The sequence below is a fragment of the Rissa tridactyla genome, chromosome 16 (assembly GCF_028500815.1).
Source record: "Rissa tridactyla isolate bRisTri1 chromosome 16, bRisTri1.patW.cur.20221130, whole genome shotgun sequence".
Taxonomy (NCBI): domain Eukaryota; kingdom Metazoa; phylum Chordata; class Aves; order Charadriiformes; family Laridae; genus Rissa; species Rissa tridactyla.
The window spans coordinates 3,958,253-3,980,897 of record NC_071481.1 but is presented as its reverse complement, the minus strand read 5'-3'; the positions used below and the strand labels follow the sequence as shown (position 1 = coordinate 3,980,897).

The 22,645-nt window shown below is 43.6% G+C and overlaps 1 protein-coding gene across 1 annotated transcript in view; it reads left to right on the top strand.

Moving 5' to 3' along the window:
- DISP3 (dispatched RND transporter family member 3) overlaps positions 1–22,645 on the top strand; it is a 104,318-nt gene that overhangs the window by 10,149 nt on the left and 71,524 nt on the right. Inside the window, exon 3 of the mRNA XM_054222351.1 lies at positions 10,452–10,491. The gene's annotated coding sequence lies outside the window, so the exon portion shown is untranslated. The remainder of the gene's footprint in view (positions 1–10,451; positions 10,492–22,645) is intronic.

Sequence of the window (22,645 nt, the reverse complement as noted above, 5' to 3'; positions counted from 1 at the left end):
GTCAAGGGAATGTACTGCAAACACACTGCGGGGGAGGCACTGTGAAGTTAAGATGATACAGGCAAATCCTCCGGTCTGACTCAGACAGTAGTTACAATAGGATCTTGCTAGTTGAGCCGTTGTCTGGTTACTAGGAAGCTCAAAGGCATCATGTCACAATATGACAGTGTCCTTGTCTAGCTCCTCTTATCTGAAGAGCTCAGGTTTTTGTATATGTCAGATGACTATGTCTCACAGTGTCTCTGTCAGGCAGTCACAGCGGGGAAACTGAGGCAGCCCTAGGAAGTAGCTAGATATACAGAAAATGCTAATGCCAGAGCTAGGAGCAGGATCAAGAAGTTCTCATTCCTCTGTTCTCCCACCTCACTGTGAGGAACTATCACCTCTCATGGAACTTGTAAAGTAGGAGGATATTCCTGGTTATTTCTTGAATCACTTTTAAGAAGAAAAACATTTAACATGCACATACTCAAAATAGTACATAAAAATGTTATAGGGGAATAGACGACTAGCTATGGACAAATCTAAGGAAAGGGAATTGTTTGCTAAGAGATAAAGGTGGGGTGGGTTGAGGAGTTTTCTGTTTCTGCGTGGGATTGAAGCAGAGGAGGAGGGTAAGGTGCATTGATAGCAGGGTGAAGCTGAGTGCACACTCAGAGGGATAGGAAAGGCTCTGTCTGTCTTGAGTTTATCCTGAGTTCAGCACAAGCTCAAGGGCTGTCAAAATTTTTTTTTCCCATGACCCATGTATTTCCCATGAGCTACAGGAAAAATATGGTTACAGCTTACAAGAGTGTTTACTGAAAGGGCTGTGCATTACCAGAGCCAAAACACTGGACCTGGGGGAGAGGGCAGAGAGACTCATAAAGGAGGTTTCTGTGATGATCTTTGAGATCTATGCCAAGCTGCCTGGAAATGTCTTCTTTTGACATGTATATTTATGAGGATCCTGGTTTTCTGTTGTCACACGAAGCCACCTCAGCACAGAGGCACTACATGTGGCAAGCTGGGCTGAGAGGAGGAGCTGAGGGAGAAGAGTGGTGTGATGTCCTGTTCCATCATGTGGGAACACACTGGTGTGGCTGTGCTGCAAAATGGAGGGGGCTGGCAGGCAGAGCACTTGCCTCAACTAGCTACACGAAGGGAAAAAAAATGTATCTTGGCCCCCTCGGGACACCACTCATACTGTGAAAGAGATATCCAATGAAGACATCACTTCTGTGTGCAAATGGGAGAGGAGTGGGATGCAGAGAGCTGCATCCCCTTTGAGAATTGGGTTATCCTTAGGGAACTGGCATGCAGGGGAGGCTGAGCATCTGTAGGCTGGCAGGCAGCATTTGTCTCTGCTGAGCAAGTGTGTTTATCTCTAGAGCCCTCAGCAATGTCTATGGCTGAGGAAGGGTGTAAATCTCATTGGATTCAAGTCCTTGGTGTATAATTATTCCCTCCTCCTTACACCTCCACACCCCATGCCTTCCTGCCCTGGATATGACACACTGTTCACAGACTATAAATGAATGCAATGCTATGCTTAATGTGGAGAGACACCTTACAATCAGGTGAGGCACAGGGTGGGAGGCTAGGCACAGAATGGGAGGCAGCTTGCCAATTCCTGCTCCTTCTCACACGTAGTCAGTCCCTGAGCCTTCTATCACACTCATCTGTGGGAAGCTCATTTCTTCCATTTCCCCTTAAAATGACTTGTAGCCTATAAAGCCTGGAGCAGGGCAGCTGCGTGCTCAGAATCCTAAGGTGCTGTTAACAGGAGAAGGTGGCAGGGTGCAGGGAGAGAGGCCGTGCCACTCTAACGCCACATCAGGACTCTGGTTTGGCTCTTGCGGCTTATGAGGCTATCAAAGCCTCTCACTTAATTACAGCCATAGCAATCAATCCTTCTTCCTGTTCATTATGCTTCCAGCCAGGGTTAGCAGTATTTTTGTTCTTGAGGCCTCAGGAGCATTTTCAGCTCGTAAGGAATGACAGACAACCATAGTGACTGATATGGGTTGTGTCTGTAGGACTGCATTCCTGCCCCATTGCTGGAGGAAAAGTGTGGGGCAGTAAAGCTTGGAACATCTGGAACTGCAAGATTTGGTTCTGTTTTGCATGATGAAGGTCCATTGAATAGGCCCTGTGCCTAGAGAGGCATACAGGGCTTTGCATTAACAGGACATGACCAGCTGAGTTGCTAGAGCCCTTGCACAGTGGCAGTTAGTTGTTCCAAGGCATTATGACTGGGCTGAGTGTAACATATCAAGTCATTATGGCATTATTTCTTCATTACACGTGAAGTGCTGTTGGAGCTCAGGGAGGAGCACAGGGACAAAGACGGAGAGGAGGGAAGCGGCTCATTAGCTGCCCAGAGGAATCAAGCTGAACATCTCTTTTTCTCAGGCAGAGGCTCTGTCATCACCCCCAAAGGGCAAGTCTATTAGAAATTAGGACTTGGCTGAGGGACAGTTGTGTGTGTCTGTATGTACATGTGCTAATACACAAGTAGACCGTGTCACATACATACACCCCTACCCCTGGACCAACTAACACACATGCAATACACATTTTGGATACTCCCATAACGCAAGAACAAGCATCACTGTCCACTTAAATTTAGAAACAGATGTACCAAAACATGCTCTTGCATCTACAAACATGTTCATCTGCTTTATAGGAACTGCTTACAACCATGTCCAACACAGTTACATCTAACAATCTCACACGTGCTTACCCTCCTCCCAGAGAGCACGTACACCAACTGCACTGAGATTGCTCCCCGTGGACAGGGAGTTGTGTGTCTCTTGTATTCATTCCTCTGTGCTCACACTGTGCACTGTAGTGCATTCTGTCCCTTCAGCTGTGAAATCTGCTCCTATGCAGATGCATTCACCAGCACAAGTATGTTCTTGCTTTTCCCTGCCTTCCAATTTTCCTTTATCCTGGTTTCCATGAGTTCTGCTGGCATGCACTGGGGCTCCCGCAGGTTTCCCCACAATCATGCCCTGTCAGAACCAGCCGGAGCTCTTGCAGCAAACACGAGGACTGGCAGAGTGAGCTGGCACCACGGCTAGGTAAGCTTTCTGGTGTAAGGTCCCCTTTCACAAGGGCCAGGAAGGATTGCAACTTGCATGTTATTCTGGATGAAGCCTGGGAAACAAACTCCCAGTGGTCTCTTAGCTCACCCACCAGCTGCTGGACTTTGTCTGCAGTGACTTTGCAGCACTCCTCATCCCTGATGCTCTCCCTCTTCGGACATGGATCAGGAGGCCATTAACTTGTTTACTCCATGCTGGCCCCAGCCTCACAGACTTCTTGGTGGACAATATATCAACAAAAAGCATTTGGCAAGATTTATGGGGCTGTTGCTGCCAACTGTGGACTGTGGAAAGTAAAAAATGTTCTTTCTGAGGCAATAAAATATAAAATGGGACCCAATTTCTCTCCAGGGTAGGAATCATTATGTTTGACAATGCTGTAAAACACATGGTGCTACAGCACAGGGGTGAGAGCCAGAGTAAACGCTGCCTTCAGAAACCTCATTCATTGCAAAGCTGAGATGGGTGATTCATTGCAAAACAAGACAGGAAGGGTCTTGGGTGGAGACAGTCTCCCTTCAGTCTTTCTCTTCTCTGAAAGGACTGGAAATCCCTCTACAAGCTTTGCACAGATTTTCTGAAACTGATTTTAAATTCACTCAGTTAAATTGGAGCAAGTACTCTGGATATATACAGCAGGACTGGTTTGCTCCTTTATTAAATCAGTTTAGCTTAATTGGCTTACAGAATGATTAAACTGATGGAGTTATATGAAGGAGATTTCACTAGCTGAACTGTACCAATTAGAAATCAGGTCTGATAGACCCGAATCCTTGTCTTTGTGCCAGAGACTCTGGGCTTTGTACAAAGACCTCGTACAAAGACTTTTTCTAGGTGAGAAAATAAGTAACAGCTCTCAGCTGATTAATTTCCACTTGGGTGTCTGCCTGTTTATCCTTCATTTTGTCTATATCTATTATTGTGCTGGTCTGTATATACTGTGCGTCTCTGGCAATGTTACTGTAGTGAAATGTTAGCTACAACAGCTTGATTTAAGCTATGCTATGATAGGGAAGACCTATATTTCTAAAATCTATCTGAGGTGAGGGAAAGAGGACCTGTTATGTCAGGTAGGAATAGAAAATGAAGAAGAGATGAGAGAAATGTAGCTGTAGGGCTCAGTTGTTCCCCTGGGTGTGGATGGCAAAGAGATGTTCACGCTAGAAGTATAGTGCGAACTGCATTGTCTCATCCCCTATGCACGGTGCTCTGCAGAGCCTGTGTGCTCAGCAAAGTTATTTCAGCCTGGTGGGAGACGCATCTTCTGTGGGTCCTTTTAACTTCATATCAACATTTCCAATTGTTAATAAAATCAGATTGCCTCAGGACTGAAAACTCTTCAGGTTCAGTTCTAGGAGGGCAATAATGAAAAGAGAGCCCTTTGAGAGGAAGAAAAACTATACTGGGCAAGTCCGAGATTTCTGTCCTTTTCTATAGGCTGACTCCTCCTGGAAATACAGCCCATTCTTGCTTTGTAAGCACTAACCACTGGCTCTGCAGTAGTAGGGGTGTCCCAACAGTCTTATATTTGGCTGAGCTTGATGCTGGATGACCCTTGGTAGATCAGACAATTTATATTATAAAGGGGGCTGGAGAAAACATAAGGTGGACCTGTCCTTCATTCTATGTGGAAATTCAGAGTAAATGCAGAAGGCAGGGAGATCACCTTAAGCCAAGACAGCAGGGGGTTTTGGCTTACCAACAGCATACCTTGTACGAGCAAAAGACAGAGTACTCCAACAAGGGGTTACTTTGACTGTGTTTGTAGATGCAGATGTTTACCTGAGTTGGGGCATTGTAATCACTGACAGCTCCCAAGAGCACAGTAATAAAGTTTTGAACAAATACTATTCTGGATTAATGGCTTTAGTTACCACTATCAGCAGGCCAAGATTCCTTTGATCCTCAGCAGTGCACATTATTGTTAGCTTTTTCTTTCTCCAGTGGGTTTCTTCATTGATGAATAAGTTTCTTTTCTGAAATATTCTTAGATTCTGCTTATCTGTTTCAAATGCTTTGTATCCAACTAGGGCATAATTTACACCAGTATTGAACATACTGTATAGCCTGTAGTATGTGTTCCATTATACCCTAATAAATGTCTAGAATATAGACTATATGGGCTAAATTTTCACATGGTCACAAGCAAAGGCTGAACTATTTGAAAGAGGTAAGCACTCCCTTGATCTCTCAAAGGCTGAACTATTTGGGAATTCCGATCCATGTGGTGATGAACTGCATCTCCTTCTGCCCAGCTCCTTCCACAGTCTGTGTTTTGTACATCAGAGCCACTTTGGTAAACATGCAAAAAGATCAGTCCCCACTGGCTCTAAATCACTAGAACATTTTCACACAGCACCTGCTGCAGAATAGGTAAGTGTATTATATAAAGCATTCTTAATGTCAGGCAAAGGCGATGGTGTGGTTATGATGTGTGAAAGAAAAGGAAAGTACCCTTAAAAACAAAGGAAAAAGAGGCGGAAAAAACACATTGAGGGCAGCAATTTCTTGTTTGGACAAAACCTGTTTCTAGTGAAGAACCCCTCTTTTATTTCCCCTGGTTCTCCTTATCATCTCCCAACACTGTATCTCCCTCTTCTATCAGGAACCTGCTCTGGGGTTTATTCTTTACTATGCAAGCTTGTCATGTCTGTGTTTAATGAAGTTTAATTATCTTCTGAGATTCAATGAATAATTATAAATCTCTTCAAGATGCAATCACAAGCACTTCATGGTCCATTAATGGTGGAAAATCAATTGTAATTCACGTAATCCCTCTCTCCTGACCAGCCATACGCTTGTCCCCCCGTGCACCTTGTTGTTCCTCCCTCATTTCAACACTGGAGAATACATTAATCTATTTTCCTATGAAACAAGTTGGACTGTAGCTAGGGTGGGGGCAAAGAATTGAAGAATGTGAGAAGTGGGAGACTAGACAGTGAGGTTAGATATGCCTACATGTGAACTTGGTCTCATGGTGTGGGTGCTTTGGAGGTGTCATGAGCTCCAGATTGCCACTCCCCTTGGTTTGGAGACACACATCTCCAAGTGTGCAATGGCCTCCCTTTGGGAATTATCTTTGGCTGTATACATCTTTTCTTCCTCTTGATCTGGTCTTCAATTTGAACTCAAGTTACAATTTTCCTCTTTGAAAATCTCCTGAGATCTGTGAGCCTTTGCACAATTTGAAAAGTAAGGACTGAAAGTTTATTTAGTGGGACTGAAAAAGCTGGAGGTGTCAGCCCTGGCACGGGAAACTGTTCAGAGCTATCTTTAACTTTCAAAACAGCAGACAGCATGTGAATCCAGCTGCACAGTGATCCTGGAGTGACCTTTCTAATCGAAACTCTTTAACCTTTCTGCACAATTATAGCTACAAAATTTTACTCAATGCAGAAAAGATGGTTGTTTTTAAATTTTTTTATAAAGGTTAAAAGATTGAAAAATAAAAGAGAAAGTGAGATAGAGAAAGAGGGATGGAAATTAATGCAGTTGAGTTGCAGTTTCCAGCGGCCCCAGGAGAGCTCTGCAATGAAGATGACATTTCCATACAATTGACATTTCCCGGCTGGAGCAGTCGTCTGATTTGCAGCTGCTTATGCGCAAAGACCATCATGAAGAGGATCATTTAGTTTCTCATATTCATGAAATGGGTTTTAATTTTTCCCCATCCCCACATACCCCACATCTCCTTTCCAGAACTGGCACAAGCTGCGAACTCTGCCTTTCCTTCACCTTTTGTAGGGGTGACCTTTGCCAGACCTCCCGCTTTTTCAGGTCTCTGTGGAGTCTTGCAGAACTGAGAACTTGCTTTTTACTGGAAAAATGGATGGGATGGGAACAATGGCTCTTGTGATTTCAGCTTCCAGTTTGGGAAGAGAGTTTCTGTGTATTTTTTCCATTTACTTGTATGTGTGCATGTTCGTGTTTGTGTGTACATCTCTTCTTGGCAAAAGTTGCTGTACGGCACTACCAGGACTCCTCGCGGAGTATAGCTTTGTGGCTTTCAGGGTCTACAGGCTGCTGCATAGGCTTCCAGCATCCTACACACAAGTCCTTCATGGGTGATACTTCCTCCTGGGCCCAGGTTGCTGTGGAACAGAGCAGCTTTTCTTCCAGATTGTAGAATTTTTTCCAAAGTGCATGTATCAAACTGGAGACGTATGCTCCATGACACTACATCACTTTGAATCAGCTTAATTCAATTTAGATGAGTAGGATATGCATCTTCAGCTGAATTATTCCTCTTCAATAAATATGTTGCTGCAGTAATCAATTGGCACGTAATTAACAAACAATAACTATCTTATTAAATCTAAATGAAATGCAAATGCAATTCGGATTCATTTAGATCCCCAGTGATGAGTTCCTTTGCTTCCCCTTCAGCCATTGCTCCTCTTGAACAAGAGCTGGTGCCGCAGCTGTCACAGGTACAGTAATTGGCACGCTGCCTTCCAGGGCAGCGTTGAACCAATGTTTCATGCATGCCTTGTGCTTGCACAGCAAGTCACTATGGGCAAAGCTGGATCAATTCAGTCAGCAGCTGTAGGCCACAAGGCACAGTGCTTTTATTAACCCTCTAATCCTGATGTTTTCCTATAGGGGCACTTCAGACAGCACAGAGATCAAGGCCAGCCCTTTCTTTTCACTCCTTGCCACCAGCGATGTAGCTTCTGGTTTTGCCCCAAACCATGGCTATTCTCAGCCTCTGCCACAGTCCCTCGAATCAGTGCTCTGCGACCTCTCGTTGCCGAGCTGGTGTGCAGCTGCAGCTCTTCCCTAGGCTGAAGCCGCAGCTGCTGTGTGTGTGCTAGCTGCTTGCCCGGTCAGTCCACTCTCCCTTATCGCAGCTGCTCCCCTGCCCGCTATCCAAACCGGGCTTTCTCAACATTGCTGCTCACTGAGCACAATTCATGCAGTTCCTGGCTGGGAGCTGTGGTGTTGCTGAGAGCCCTGATGGATGGATGAGAGTAAACTAGAAACCCCAGTAACTTGGTGAAACAGGCTTTGCTAGCAATCAAATAATGTTATTATCCTGAACAAATCTGAATTCAGGTGTTTACCAGCTGCGTACCGTGGGATAGGATTTTGAATTGGATGACATGAATTAGAGACAACAGCTAAGTCACAGTTGTCCTAAATTGCCATGTAACATTGGTATGCAGTGCTCGTAACACACAGTTTCAGATAAGAAATGGTTGTGCTACATGGTGAATGAGCTGATCTTTACCTGGTGTCTTCCAGGGCGTTGGAGCAACACTCAAGGCACTTGAGTTTGTTTCTGGCTTGGCCAGTAATCTGCTCTAATACCTTAAGCAAGTCATTTAATCTCTGTGCTTTCATTTTCCTGTTTATAAAATGGCTATAATGATACACACTTTCTGCATAAAAAGCTTCAATATCTTTTGCTGAAAAGACCTGTGCAAGACTAGGTGTTTTCTTTAATATCCTCTAGTTTGATGTTTTGCTAAAATAAAAGACACTACAGATGAGATGATTAGATAGAATTTTGATAAGTGTTGACAGATTGTTATTAGCAAGAAAGCCACTGGAAAGCATTCCTTGCAGATTTTGACCATCACGGGCAAATTCTTTCCTATAAATGTACCCCCCAAATCTTACTTGAGCACAAGTTACCTTTTGACCCTGCTTACTCTAAGAGAATTGATGACTGACAAAGAACTTAATTATTTAGGAGAGAAGCTGAAGATAGGAATGGTATGCTGGCAGATAATTGTGCTTCAGTTACACAGAGCAACAGAGAGACTTTGATGAGTGATATTCCTGTTGTCTTAAATGTGTCTACAAAGAAGGCTACTTCTGTAAAACTAAATTCTCTGAACTTCTTTAAGAACAGAGATATACATTCATATAATATATTCACAGAATACATTCACAGAAATACTTTAGCATCTTTTAGAGAAGTAAACTGGGATACAAGAACAAGGTGAAGAACAGACAAGGCCAGTACCTGGTAGGAGTTTGCCCTACATCCTGGAAGTTCCCTGTGCTGCAGGCTCTTGCCCTGCTTTTCTTTGGGAAGAGAGAGTGGGGGATGACTTGTGTTAAGTGAGGGAGCTGCTGTTTGGGAATCATCTCTATTACAGAGCCATTAGATAGATGTTCCTGAAATCGCAGCAGATCAATTGATTCATAAGTAATTAATGCATTCCCCTCCCCTTGGGCAATTCAGAATCTATAACTCAGGAATTAGATAACACAGCTTAGCTCCGTGCGTCTGAGAAAACATTGGTGCTTGTGCTCCTCACAGCCCTGCACATACTACTGTGAGCACCATCTCTTCTACTGCAGAAACCTTCTCTTCTTGTGTGGGGAGCCCTGGCAATTATCTGCTGTGTGAAAACAAGCATCTCCTGTACTTGCTGGAGAATTCTGGTTTTAGCTGTTTAAATGGATGAATCACCTGCATGTCCCCCCAAGTGCTGCAGCTGTCTCACCTTTTCCCCATTTTTCTGGTAATGTCATCCTCAGTATTGTTGCCTGCAGCAGCGTGCAGAGTGAAAGAGCAAGAGATACTTCTGATCAACACCAGTGTCACTGAGATCAGAATCAGATCCTTTGCAATGTTATATTGCAGAACTTTAAAAAGGGAAGAAAGCCTGTCACATCCATCTATGGAGACTCCGGTGCACAGTGTCAGAGATGGGCTTGAGTTCTGCATAGGTTTCGGTATCTCTCTTAGTGGAGCCAGGACTCTGCAGCTGTGTACCCAGGAACAACTTTTCCTAGGCTATGTAACTTCTGACTTCAGACTAAGGAAAAAATAAGGCTTCCTTTTGATTCCTGATCATAAACAACCTGTTCATGGCAGTCGTCCTTTTATGAGAATAGATAAGCAGCAAAACCCAGCAAACCTGCAATGTGGCCAGCTGGGTGGCAAGGTTCTTGGGAATTCCAGTGGTGTTCTCTCTGCTGTCAGGGACAGTTTGATTAAACGGAAACAAAGACCTTCAAGAACTTGGCTGAGTTACTACAGCTTTCTAATCTTCTAATATCCTGCAGGTGCTCTGATTCAAACTATCTGAGCATACAGTAGGGATTGAGCAGTGGGCATGCATTGGACAGAAAGGAACCAAGCTCCTAATATTTCTAAGGCTTAGAGGAATATTATTATTATTTTTTATTTATTATTTGCAGTCACTACAAACAGTAATTAGCAGCCTCCCAGGGGAATCTGCTAGCTGTGCATCCTGCTGGGCTTGAAAGCTACTGCATTCATTTTGTGTTTAAGTTGATGTTTTAATTAAACTGCCCCCTAATTATCTTAACTAGCTTTTAAATAATAACTTTCCGCTGAACCATTCACATCAGCTGCTAATTGGCTCCCTTCTGTTTACATAGATCTTGGCTGGCTCCGACAAATGTGGCAATGGAATGGCAGGTAGGTTTGGGAAGGGGCTACGCTCCTGTTCGTACACTGTGCTTCTGCTGTGTTTGCCTTCACGATAATGAATCAGATTCCAGGGTGAAACGGAGATGGCTATGCTGGCAAGTGCTTCCCCATTTATTCATGTGCTGTGTGTGATGAGGGTATTATATGCGCATGTTTCCACAAGTTACTCCATCTTCAGGGCATCTGATCGCTGTTCCAATGGCAAATTATTCTGTTTCTGTGTTCACCCAGTTTGGACTAATTCACAGTGCATAAGTAATGGACCTTGACCCTGGCTGGGAGCAGGGTCAGTTCTTGGTACAGACAGTGGCATTAATAATGTATTCAGTGGCTGCTGCAAATTGCAGAGGTCACCACACAAGCTCAATAGTTCATGGGCTTGCTGTGTCTTGTACCCAGTAGGACTGGAAGGAAGACCAGTCTATCCAGAATTCCAGGCATCCCTCAGCATGCTGATGTTCTGCCTTCCACGGGCAGTATTTGCCATGCTGGGAGAAGGTTAGTGTTTCTTCCATTGCGGCCTTTCCCCTGCAGCCTGCAACAACCTTTTGAGTGGTGTTCTGTCGTGCCAGTCACACTCCTCCCCACCACTGATCCATACAGCTGGGCTGAGAAGGGGCTGAAGCCTGGACATAACATCTGATGCAGTGTTACAGCAAATGTGTCTTTGGTTGATGGTGTGTGCTAGGGTTTGGGGGTGTCTGTGTGTTGCTGGATTACTGCATGCAGGCCTAGGTGCGTATCTATGTGCCTTTGTGTGCACTGGAGGCTGGACCTGTGTGCACATCTGCACATGGCTGCGTGTTTCTGCAAACTGGACATGCAGCCATACTGGTGAGCAAGTACATGACTGCACACACGCTGCTCATGGGGATCAGATTTGATTCAGAGCACTGTAGTCGTGTTATTTAAATGTACTCTGCTGGATTTCATTCCCAAGGTTCTGATCTATATATTATATCTCATGCAGTTTGTCAGCCTGCTTTTTCCTTCTTGTTTTCCTGTGTTTGTTTAAAACCTTTACCAAAAAAACAACAAAACATGGCGTGAAGAAAAGTGTCCCAGAAGTAGGAGGTGAATGTAGGTAATTCTTCATTACTTGTATTACCAATGCAAAACCATCGTGCCATCAGCTCCCATTTGGAGATGCATGCTAATTAGACTTTTATTACAATGTGTATTTGAAAACAATTAGAATTACAGTGCCAGCATGTGGCTAATTCAGCCTCACAATGTTGATTCGGTTAAGTCAGCAACTGGTGACTTAGTTTGATTGCCAGAGTGCATGTGTGTGTGAATAGCCATTGGTCGGGTGCCACTGCAGCCACTTGCTATCAGACAGGGACACACATAATCTTCCTTAGCATCCTACAGGCTCCTGTCTAGATTTTGGGAATGTAAATGGCCCTTGAACATTTATCTTGGGCCAGGAGAAAAAAGTATGTGTGGTGGATAATATGCCAGAATTGGGTGGGCTGGATACAGTCTGTCCTTTGCCTTACCATCAATCCACATTTTTTTCTGAGAGCTGCAGTGTCAGTATTTGCACCCATGTGCTCCAGCACCAGGCCGCTGTAATGCAGAGGTTATTCAGCTAGGGGTGGAGCAGCACAGATCTGTCAGGTTTCTTTTGAGTCAAAACTCCAAAGGTGCTTTTAGAAGGGACAGGCTTGGAATTATTGACATGTGCTCGTTTCTGTGGTTTTCTGTAACTTTGTGGAATGGGACATGACTGAGACCACTAATTTGTCTGACCTGACACCGTCAGCAAACCTTGGGGCAGTGATCACTGCTGGCTAACTGGAACCATTACCTTAAAGAGAAAGGCTTTCCCTTCATTGCTATTCCCCTGATTCATCTGGAATTGCTCCAAAGATCTCCGTTGCCAGAGTTTGCTGAGCAGAATGTATTCTTGGAGATAAGTGATTCTTCCCCCTTGAGGAATTTGCATTCAGCAATCCTCATCTACTCTTATTAATTTCCACGTCACAAGACAAAATAAAGGCCTTCATCTTCTACACTTCCAAACAGCAGAGTTCTGCCTACCTTATGGGAGAGGCCTCCTTTTGCCATCATCACCATCTGTTTTCAAACAGACTGTAAGGAAATCGGGTTTGGTTTTAGTTTAACAGAGCAGACTTGCTGTTTGTCTGTAAATCCTTTTCTCTTTGTAAAGGCAGCACTGTTTCACGTCATAATCGTGACTGGTTTAACCTCTGCAGTTGTACTTTCATGCTTTACATCCTGTATGCAGTTGTTCTAACTGGTGGCTGTTAAATCTGGAGCTCTGGAAAGGGGGGAACAGGAAGAAAAAGGCCACGTGTTTTGCAGGGAATGGCTAGTACTTATGTGAGTGGTCTCCTCAGCCTCTTCCTTTGAATGCATTGACAGCCTTTGTCTAGCTTCCAGTCTCCGCCTGGATTAATGCAGTGGTAACGCAGGTTTTAAGCACCTTGCATGCACGTCAATGGCTGTAATTGTCAGCTAAAATTTGCTACTGGAATAAAATAAAGACCCTTGAAAGTATAAAAAAAAAAAAAAAAAGCTGGAGATAAGGAGCTGTTTTATATTGACTTTCATTCCAGAGACTGGAAGAAGAACATAGGTTTTTGTCATCTCAGCAAAGCCTTTATGCACCAAAAAGGACAGAAAAGCAGAGAGAGATACAGAGATTGATGGATGAACAGGAGGAGAGTGGGGAGGATGCATAGAAAACTGAGTGGTGAAAGGGATGGTTCCCTGTGATTTCAATTCTATATTAACAGACATTAAGTTGCTTCTTCTAAGGGCACCTTCACAATTCCAGAGCAGTGCAGATGTGAGCACAATGGCCCTTCAGCATTTTGCTGGCACCTAACGGGAGCTTGTGGGGCTTGTTTAACAACACACACAGATGTCTGACGAGAGAACTACCAATTTTTGCATGCAGGCAGGAAAATGAATGGGATGAGCTTTGTTCCCCCTTTGTGCATCTTCAACAGAGCACAGTGAGGCGTGCGCTTTTTGACGGGGTCTTTTTGTGAAGGATACGAGGAAACCTGAAGCTTTGATCTGCCCAGTGCTCACCCTGGTGAGCTGTCCTTACTGATCTCAATATGCAGAATATAGCCCAGAGTTAGCAGAGTTCAGAACTAGGCAAAATTCTTTTACTTTGAGTCAGTAAATCAAGACCCAAGTGGAAGTTTTCCACTGAAATTACTGATCATTTTGTCACCAGATTCAGTAGAATCAGGGTTTCATCTTAGCAGTCTTTCTGAAAGGCACACTTTAAGCGAACCACAGGCTCTTGGACTCTGCAGTAATGTCTGGCTGAAATGCTCCACACTGTCCTATGCAGACTAGATTACTGCAGGACTTTTAGACCTGATAGCATCTCAAGATAGTCCAGAAGACCATACGTTCTTCCTTTTTATCAAAATGCACCCTCATTATTTTCAAGTATTTGTGCCAGTGGATTTGAAAGCGCAATGTGAGTTACATGGCACCATCAGTTGGGCCCCATGCTTTATTTCCTTTCCTAACTCCCTGTACCTGTCTGTTTTAACTTTTGCTGTGGCTGGAAGCCAGAACATGCTGAGAGCCTCATTCTCCTTGACCAAAACCTCACATTTTCCTTCCTTTTTCAGGGAGGCCAAGAGAATTGTATTATATTGTTCAACTTCCTTACCTTTATTTAAGACAAGCTGTGCTCATTTTCTCTGTTAATCAGTTTGAGTTATTAACACCACAATACAGAAACAAAGGGACTTTGTGCCTGGACAGCAGTCAGATTAATGAGTGCATCGGAGCTTTAACACAAATGAACTTTGCTGTGAACACAAATTTTCTGAGAGCTCACGTGAGTGTCAGGTGTTACCTAGTGCTCTGCTGTCCTGGAATGAGGCAGCTACAGAAGGCTCGATGGATTTTGCTGTAATGGAGAAGCGGGTCTTTGGAGATAGTTTGGTCCCTTTACAGCTTTAATGTTAGCAGAACTTACTCATTTTGGCCTGTCTGTTACATTCATTATAAAATGCAGCTTCATTGTTAAAATGCTGTAACCGAAAAAAACTGCAGAAAAGAAAAGATTGGATTTTCTCGGTTACATAATTCTCTTTTAAAACAAACAAACCATTTTCCAGCTGACAGGATTTATGTGAGTACTCAATCTGGAGCCAATCATAATCTCTAAAAATGCAGCTTCCTAGTAGCTGGCTTGCTGTAATACCTAAAGTTTATAGAATTGGTGCAGCCAATCTGGGAACCTCAGAGAATCATATCAACCCAGTTCCTCCTGCTGAGAGAAGCAGCTTGCTTCTTTTTATGATGTTCTCCTACCCTTTCAGCTTCCCTTGATTACTGTTTTCTTGAAATTAGCTCCTTAAAATTCTTATAGCCAATCTCCTAGACCTCCCAGCTGACACATCTATCTTATGCTGTGCTTATCCTCCTTCATAAGAATTCACACAGAGCATGTGAAGTACTTCACATTTTGTTTGCTAATAAAGACCATGGAGGGATGTTAAACCAATAGAAACCACCTTACAAGAAGATGGGTGGAAAAAGATTATACCACTGTATCCTTTCTTTGATTCATAAGCTCAACTCCCAGTCTGGCGATGGTTTTAAGCTTGATGTTCCTAAAGAAAACAAGAAATAGAGGTGGAAATAGAAGGCACTGTGGTTTAATGGTGAATGCACCAGCTGCCAACACTGACACCAGCTTGGTTCTGTGGCTTCAAACCATGCAATCTCTTTATGTGGTTTTATTTCCCTGTGTGTGAAAAAACAATGTCATATTGCCATTTCCTTCCCTCTCTTATGGTAATTCTCCCTCCAAGGTATTTCTGGTATTTTATTCAGTGCACTTCAGTAAATCTGTACCATGCAGACCTGCTTTAAAACTTGAACTACTGTGGAGATGATTGGGTAATGTTTTGCAGTTTGTTTATCTTTTATTTAGGACTCCAGGGTGAAGCATCTGGAAGCCATTCCTCTGCCGTGCTCTTGTGTCTTCATTCAGTTTGTTAATTAAATATTTATTTCTTTACTTCATTATTTCAGATTTTTAGTTCCCTCCCACATCTAGAGGAACTAAGAGAAATATTTAATCCACTGTCTCCTGCATATACTGTTTCTTGGGGAATTCCTCCTGAAAGTGCTGGGCTTCTTTGGTGCTTTGTCGAGTTGCCATTTCTGAGGAGTTTTATATTTACTCAATTAGCGAAAGGTGATTATTCATTCAACCGGAAGAAAAAAAAATCATAAGCAGCTGTGAAGCTTTATCTGTACTTGTGTTTTTCTTCTCAAATCTGCAGTTTGTTAAAACCCGCTGTATGAGTATTTAACAATCATTTTTTCCCCTCATGCATGCCTATTTAGGAGAGGAAAAATAGACACTGATTGCATGGTGTAGCTGATTAGTTAAACAAATGCTCTGCAAGCCTCAGCTATACTGGAGCTTTCTGTATTGACCCCATATACTATTTCTCTGCACATAACAAATACCAGAGTGGTCTATATTCACACTTGGCATAAATTGGCATAGCAAGTGCTGCTGATTTACGCCACCTAAAGACGTATTTACCCTGCTAGTAATGATGGATTTCATCAAAACTCCTGATGCCACGAGCAGAGATTGTAATGAGACCAGGATGGGCTGGGATCAATAGCATTTTGATTTCCTTAGGTCTGCAGTCCTGTAGCAAGCACATTTTTTTCATTATTATTCTTTCAGAACCGTGGCCGTCAGCCAGAGTGGTTCCGTGTACTGCACTGAGCTCTCTGAGGTATTAAGTTGTGTCTCTTGGTTGCTGACAATGGCATGCCAGTCCCTGGTGGGACTGTATAAATTCACTGCAGGCCTGAAAAATGGAGAAATGACTCCCCAAATACATTTCCCTAATCCAGAAATGCAGCGGAGTCAGAAGCAACAAAAGAAAACAGATTCTGCCTTGTTCTAACAAAGTTTCGCTTTCCCTGTATCTCTGGGGATATAGTATTCTCGTTATCACTAAAGTGATGGTAGCAGTCACAGGCACAAAGTGACGGAATGCATAGGAGATACTCATTTATTTTTACAGATGAGGCAAATATGGAGAGAGCAGGCAGGGGGGAGCTGGCAGGGAAGATGCAATACTGCCATCCCCAACTGCTGCAGCTTGAAGACACATCTTTAGAAGATGTTCCCCAGACACAATTAGCGAGGCAATTAGATAATCCTGTGAAAAACATCCTGGTAGCCAAGTATATTGAAGGCAAGAAGCTGAAGAAGTAGTACCCTTCTGTCCCTGGCAGGGGGTAGGCATTAAAACTATCTGTTCTCCTTTCTATCATTGCAACAATTTGTAAAGTCTAGTCTCCAATTCCATGAAAGTCCAAGCAGGACTAAACTAATGAGAAGCATGTTGATGCTGTTCATCCAAAGGACTTTGGGCAGGATAAAGAGTTTTTCTAACTTGAAGTCTTGGATTGACATTATGTCACAGAGAACCTAGCATTCGCATCTTTCATTTAGCTTTTCTAGATGACAATAGCAGATGGGATGCAATGGGAACGCAGTCACTGAAAGCAGCAATGGGATGGGTGTAAGCATAGGTGAGCCCTACACACCCAGGGCACCTGGAAAGCGGGTGCAGCCTATACTGAAGTTTATGCTTCTGTTGCTGGTATGTGCTTGTTTGGAGCTGGCTCAGGGACTCACACTGCAGGCAGACCCCAGGTGCATTGCACATGAAGGTAACAGGATAAATCAGTTGCTAGTACTCATTTTTACGGGAGAAGGGAATGCAGAATTCCGCAACAATCACATCCAATTGGAATAATGTCAAGGCATAAGCAGGACCGTTTAAATTTTCTGGGTTGCCTTTTCGTCAGGGGACCTGAACACTCTGAATTGTGTAGCAATTATGGATGTAATAACTTGACAATGTTAAATATCATTAATGACTGATCTAAGGGAACTTGCAAATGACCATGTAGTTACACAGTGTTTGCAGCATAAATACCAATTAACGTTGTAGCTGTATCTGTTTGTACTCAGTAGATTGTATCAGGGAATCCCACAGAGTGGGAAGGAGTGTCAAATGATCTAACACAGGAGAAAAGGGGGATAATATGAAACTGATAATTAAGGAAAATCTTGGTCTTCCCTCCGATACATCTGCTAAAGCAATAGGGATGCTCAGGAGTCATATGCAGAAACCCGAAAAACAATATGTATGTGTCTATATCTACGTCCATCCATCTGTCCCTAGCAAATTAGGCAAGGTTTTGCTTTAGCTTGGAGTAAAAGGCTTAGGACTCTGGATTTTGCTCTCAGTGATTTATACAGTAATTGTCTGCAGTACGCAGCACACGCATTTGTTTCAACAGGAAGCTGAAACGTGCACCAGTGCGAAGATACTTCTGGACTCCCTCCAGAGCCCGCGCTGAAGACCAGTCAGTGTCTGTCACAGTCACAAGTCACAGTGCTCCGGGAGCACCAAAATGCTACACCAGCTCATCAATTTCAGCAAAGAGTTTATATCTCTGTCTGATGTGCTAGTCAGGAAGATGTTTGTCACTCTCATGAAAAGGGGAGAAAGCAGTTAGTTGCCCAGGATTTGCTTCACGAGGAAGCTTGGGAAGAAGAGTTTGTTATTTCATTGTAGTCAGAAATTGCTGATGCTGTTTCTTTCCCCTTCCCTTGGCTATAAATGAGACCTATAGAGAGGGACAGAGAGAACAAGGAAAAAGAATTGATAAAATGCCGTACTGATCTTTGGTCAATAAACCTACTTCTAATTAGGAAGTACAGCAGCAGCAGGTGCGCAGTGTATGTTCTGCTGCAGGGTGCTCATCCTAACAGTACGAAACCAAATTTTAATAATATTTGCATCAGCATGAATGTGAAGTAATCCCAGTGAAATCATGGTGTTTATCCTGGATTTGTACCAGTATCAAAGAAAGCAAAAGCTGTCTGATTTATGTCAAGGGCCTTCTTTACTCTGATGACTAAAACAGCCTTGCATTTCAGTTTCTCTTTCTGCAGGCTTAAGGATGCCCTTCTTTTCTTTAGTACAGGGTTTGGGGATTTCATTTCTTGGCTCAATGGTAAACACTCTGTCCCTCCTTCCTGATTGGAATTCTTGATTTTATGTTCAGCTCTGGTTTATGTAGGAGTAACTCCATCACAGGTGTTGGAGGCAACATCTTTTATGCCTGGCCTGGTATCCCCAGGGGACAGTAGTAATCAGGCATTTGTATTCAAAAGAAAGAAGTTGTAAAAGGAATAAATAAGTAGAAGTGTGGAGAGAGGGTTGCAACTTCTATGGAAGAGGCGGGAAGAAGAACAGAGGAGAGATACAGTGGAAAACTGAAGTGACAGGGCTGGGGCATTAGCTGATGCAGATGGGCATCTGGAGTTCTTCCAAATCACATCAGAAGAGGACCTGTCCCGTAACTCCCACTCCAATGATGGTTGCATTAAAAATCTGTCTAGCAAATCAATCTCAAGTGAATACTGGCAGCAAAAGGCATGTTGTAGGGTGGAATCAAAAGACCTAGATGGATAGATGTGAATATCAAATGCACATAAGAGCTGGCAAAAGGCTTTAAAGGTGTTGACTAGGACATGAGCATGGGAGAGCAGTACAAGGGAGAGCAGCACAGGAAACACTGTACTCTCTAAATGTCTCAGTCTCAGAGAGGTGACAGCTGTCAAGGCAGATGACATCCTGATGGATTGTCACCTGCACTAACAGACAAAAGAACTCTGCTTATCATGGAAGATTTTGTTTTAATAATGTGCTGCTTTTTTCCTGTTTTTCAGAATCAGAGACAGTTGGTCTAAATTTTGATCTCTGTTAGATGCTGTGAGTGGTTTCCACTGAAATCAAAAAGCCTTTTACATCTCATCAGAAATACGATTTGGGTCTAGTTCCACTGGTTTCACTGGAGCTGGTTTTCTCTGAGTGGAGTTGGAAGGATTCCATAGGCACGAATGCATGCAAGATCAGGGGGTGGCACTCTTAGGTGGCCCCAGGTTAGTGTAACTTAGCACTTTGGAGAGTCCATTCATTTTTCTTCTGTTTTCTTCTTTCTCCCCAGTGGAGTTGAGGAGAGGTTGAACTGCAATGCTAACCACTAATTCAGAAGGCATTATCTACACCTCTGCTTTATTAAATCATTCAGTTCTGCACAAGGATTAAAAAAATCTCCCTGCCAAAATATGCCTGTTCCACTCTGTTGGCAGACAGGTAAGAGCAAGCAGCCTTGGAAATGCATTGTTCATCATCAGACAAGCCAGGCAGTGAGACACCTCCTTTCCCCAGCAATTTCTGGAGCAGGTTATCGGGACATCAGTGTTTCGTTGATGTTCTTGTGTTTTCCCTGCAGAGAAGTGATAGCAAGGGGGCCCTGGTGATTATTTAGTTCTGTCATAGCTAGGAAGGGAGCAGGGCCATACCTCGTTCTTGTTTTATTGTTATAAGCTCACTCAGTTAATTCTTCCTGTATGTTTCTATGTTTTGTGTGTGAATTTAGCCCTCTAGAAGTAACAGCAAACTTTTCTGCACACCTTCACAAGAAGCTTCTTAACTAGGTCTTGGCTCTGTCCTGGAAAGGTGTTCTGTATCAGGAAGGATTCAAGGTTTATACCTGACCTGCCATTCCGTATTCAGCCTCTGCCTTCTCTGCAAGCATCTCCAGATGCTATCTGCAGCTGTGATTCCACAGTCATTGTACAAGATCAATACAATCCTAGTTCTTCTGGCAGGACAGATTTGATTCTTGCACTCTGTTACACATGGCTGCATTCCTGTTGGATTAGGCCACGCGCATAGCTCAGAGTTTACACTTTTATGTCAGTTTACACACTGCCTGTGGGAGGACAAGGAATACCTGATCCAGCATAAAGTTAGAGCAGGACAGACAGATAATATATGTGGTACTTGGCAATGGATGCTTTGTTCAGGACTGTCCTCCCAGCTGGGGAGAGTACACGGTTTGAACAGAAGGGACATTGTGGAAGATACCTGCAAAGGAAGAGGGAGACTGGCTAAACTGAAAAAAGAACGGCAGAAAGAACTAGAGACAAAAAAGCAAACAAGAGCTAATCCTGTATTGTGCTGAGCTCCCTTTAAGAAGCATAAACTGCCCTCAGCTGCCAGTGACTGCGGCAAAGGTGGCTTTTACTGAGTATTTTTATCACTTCTTTATTTTTCTCACTCCACAATTACAGATGGGATCAGGGTGGAGGCAGGAAATGCTTAGTGCCGTGCTGGATCTGACTCCTGGTGAAAGAAAACAGAGATTGCGAAAGAGACAGGGACTGGGGACAGGCAGGAGATGTCTGTCATTTATTGCTCCTGCTCCATGGCCCCATACCAAACATCAGCAAAGATCCCTTGCGCGCTCCAAAGAGCAGGAAGCCATTTTACAGGGGGGGAGAGAGGAAGGCTCCCTTTTCCAAATGAGGCTATCCATTTTGGATGACTCCATTTCCTCCTAAAACATGCACCAGGTTCATGTGAGATCCTGCAGGTCACCAGAAGAGAGCCAGAAACAGAACCCAGGAGACCAGATTGCCTGAACTGGGGATGCAGTGTCTGAAAGGGCAAAGCAGCTGAAAGGGCAATCCCTCCATCAAGGCAGGGAGGAATCTGCAGCTGGGGTGCCAGCTGAAATAGTTAATGGAAGAAAATATTCACCTAATCCTTAATTATTTAGAACCAGAGTTAATTTTGCAGCTCCTCTGGCAGGTTTCTCTGGTCGTTAGGGCACTGGCAATGAGTCTTTCCCAGCAATCCAGCTATCGATCAATCTCTCTGAAGGCTAATGTGTCACTGAGAGGTTGGAGATAGCTGTGTCTCAGGGCAGAAGGTGAGCAAGACAGAATTTATCCGTGCTCTTAAACTTTACTTTTCCTTCTTTCCGCCCCCTCCTCTCAGAGAGATGATAAAAATAAAGACACATAAACTCAAAAAGAAAGAATAATGGCTTCACCCTGCTCAGGGACTGTATTTTGAGATTTTGGCTAGCTTTCATTGTAAATCCTGCTGACTTGAAGAAATTCTTTTGATCATCTAAACCTTGTCTGGATTAAATTGCCAAATCCCATTAGATTCCTTGGGATTTACAACAGCTGCTGAATGAAAGGTTTATCTGTGGCCCACCAGGCCTGCGTGGCCATTCAGACCTCTGCCGTCCTCAGAGGCATAGGGCAGCATTGGAGGAATCATCTTTAACTCCTCATCTATTGTGTCTGAGAAGGTGTAGGGATCACCCGATCCTACCCAGGGCACACGGATAATTTCTAATGGAAGGAAGCTTTCCTTGGAGAGGGGAGATCTTTTTGTGTGAACCCCAGCCCTGGAGGGACAGGGTAGCAGTGTGTAGGAGAAAGGAGTTAATTCTGGGCAACACTCTGCAAGATTTTTTTGCATTAGCTCTCTACTTTTTTGCTTTCTCCTTCTGTCCCACTTTTAACATCACACAAAGGTTTGGGAGTAGTGGGAATGGCTTGTATGTTATTAATGCTTGTAACCAGTGGCCAGGCTAACCGAGCCATTACAAAATCGGCTCCATTTCATGCCCTCTTTCCACTTTCTCTGGCTTGACTTTTCTGCTCTATTTGTCTGAAACGAACAGAGATGAAGTGAAATGACTTACAGCCTCTCCCTGTTTCATGCTCAAGACCTAGAGGGAGAGTAGAGTGTCACTGTGTCTGGCTCACAATTTGTGGCTTTCTTTCCCTAGCAAGTGCTAGCATGCACCGAATCCTTCTCTCCCATTCAAAACCTAGCTTGCATGCACCCCCCCCTTCCTTTCTGCTCTTACTGTCCCTATGCTTTGTACGCTTTTCTTCCACAGCTCAAATCTGCCAGATGTTGAATGTTCCCTAAAAATTCCAGCAGTGCACAAGACTGCACAGGTAGTCCAGGTGTCATAAGGGAACTTATAGTTCTGTGCTTCCTCAAGCACATACCCAGAGGGATCTTGAGTACTTGTTATCGTTTGAGGAACCCACAACAATTTATTGTTGTTTAGACAATTATCCTATCACCCGATGACCACTCCCCACCTGGGAAGGGAATTGGGAAAAAACAAGGAAACCCGAGGGCTGAAATATAAACAGATTTAATAGATTAAAATTAAATAATTAACATTAATAATACAAAAG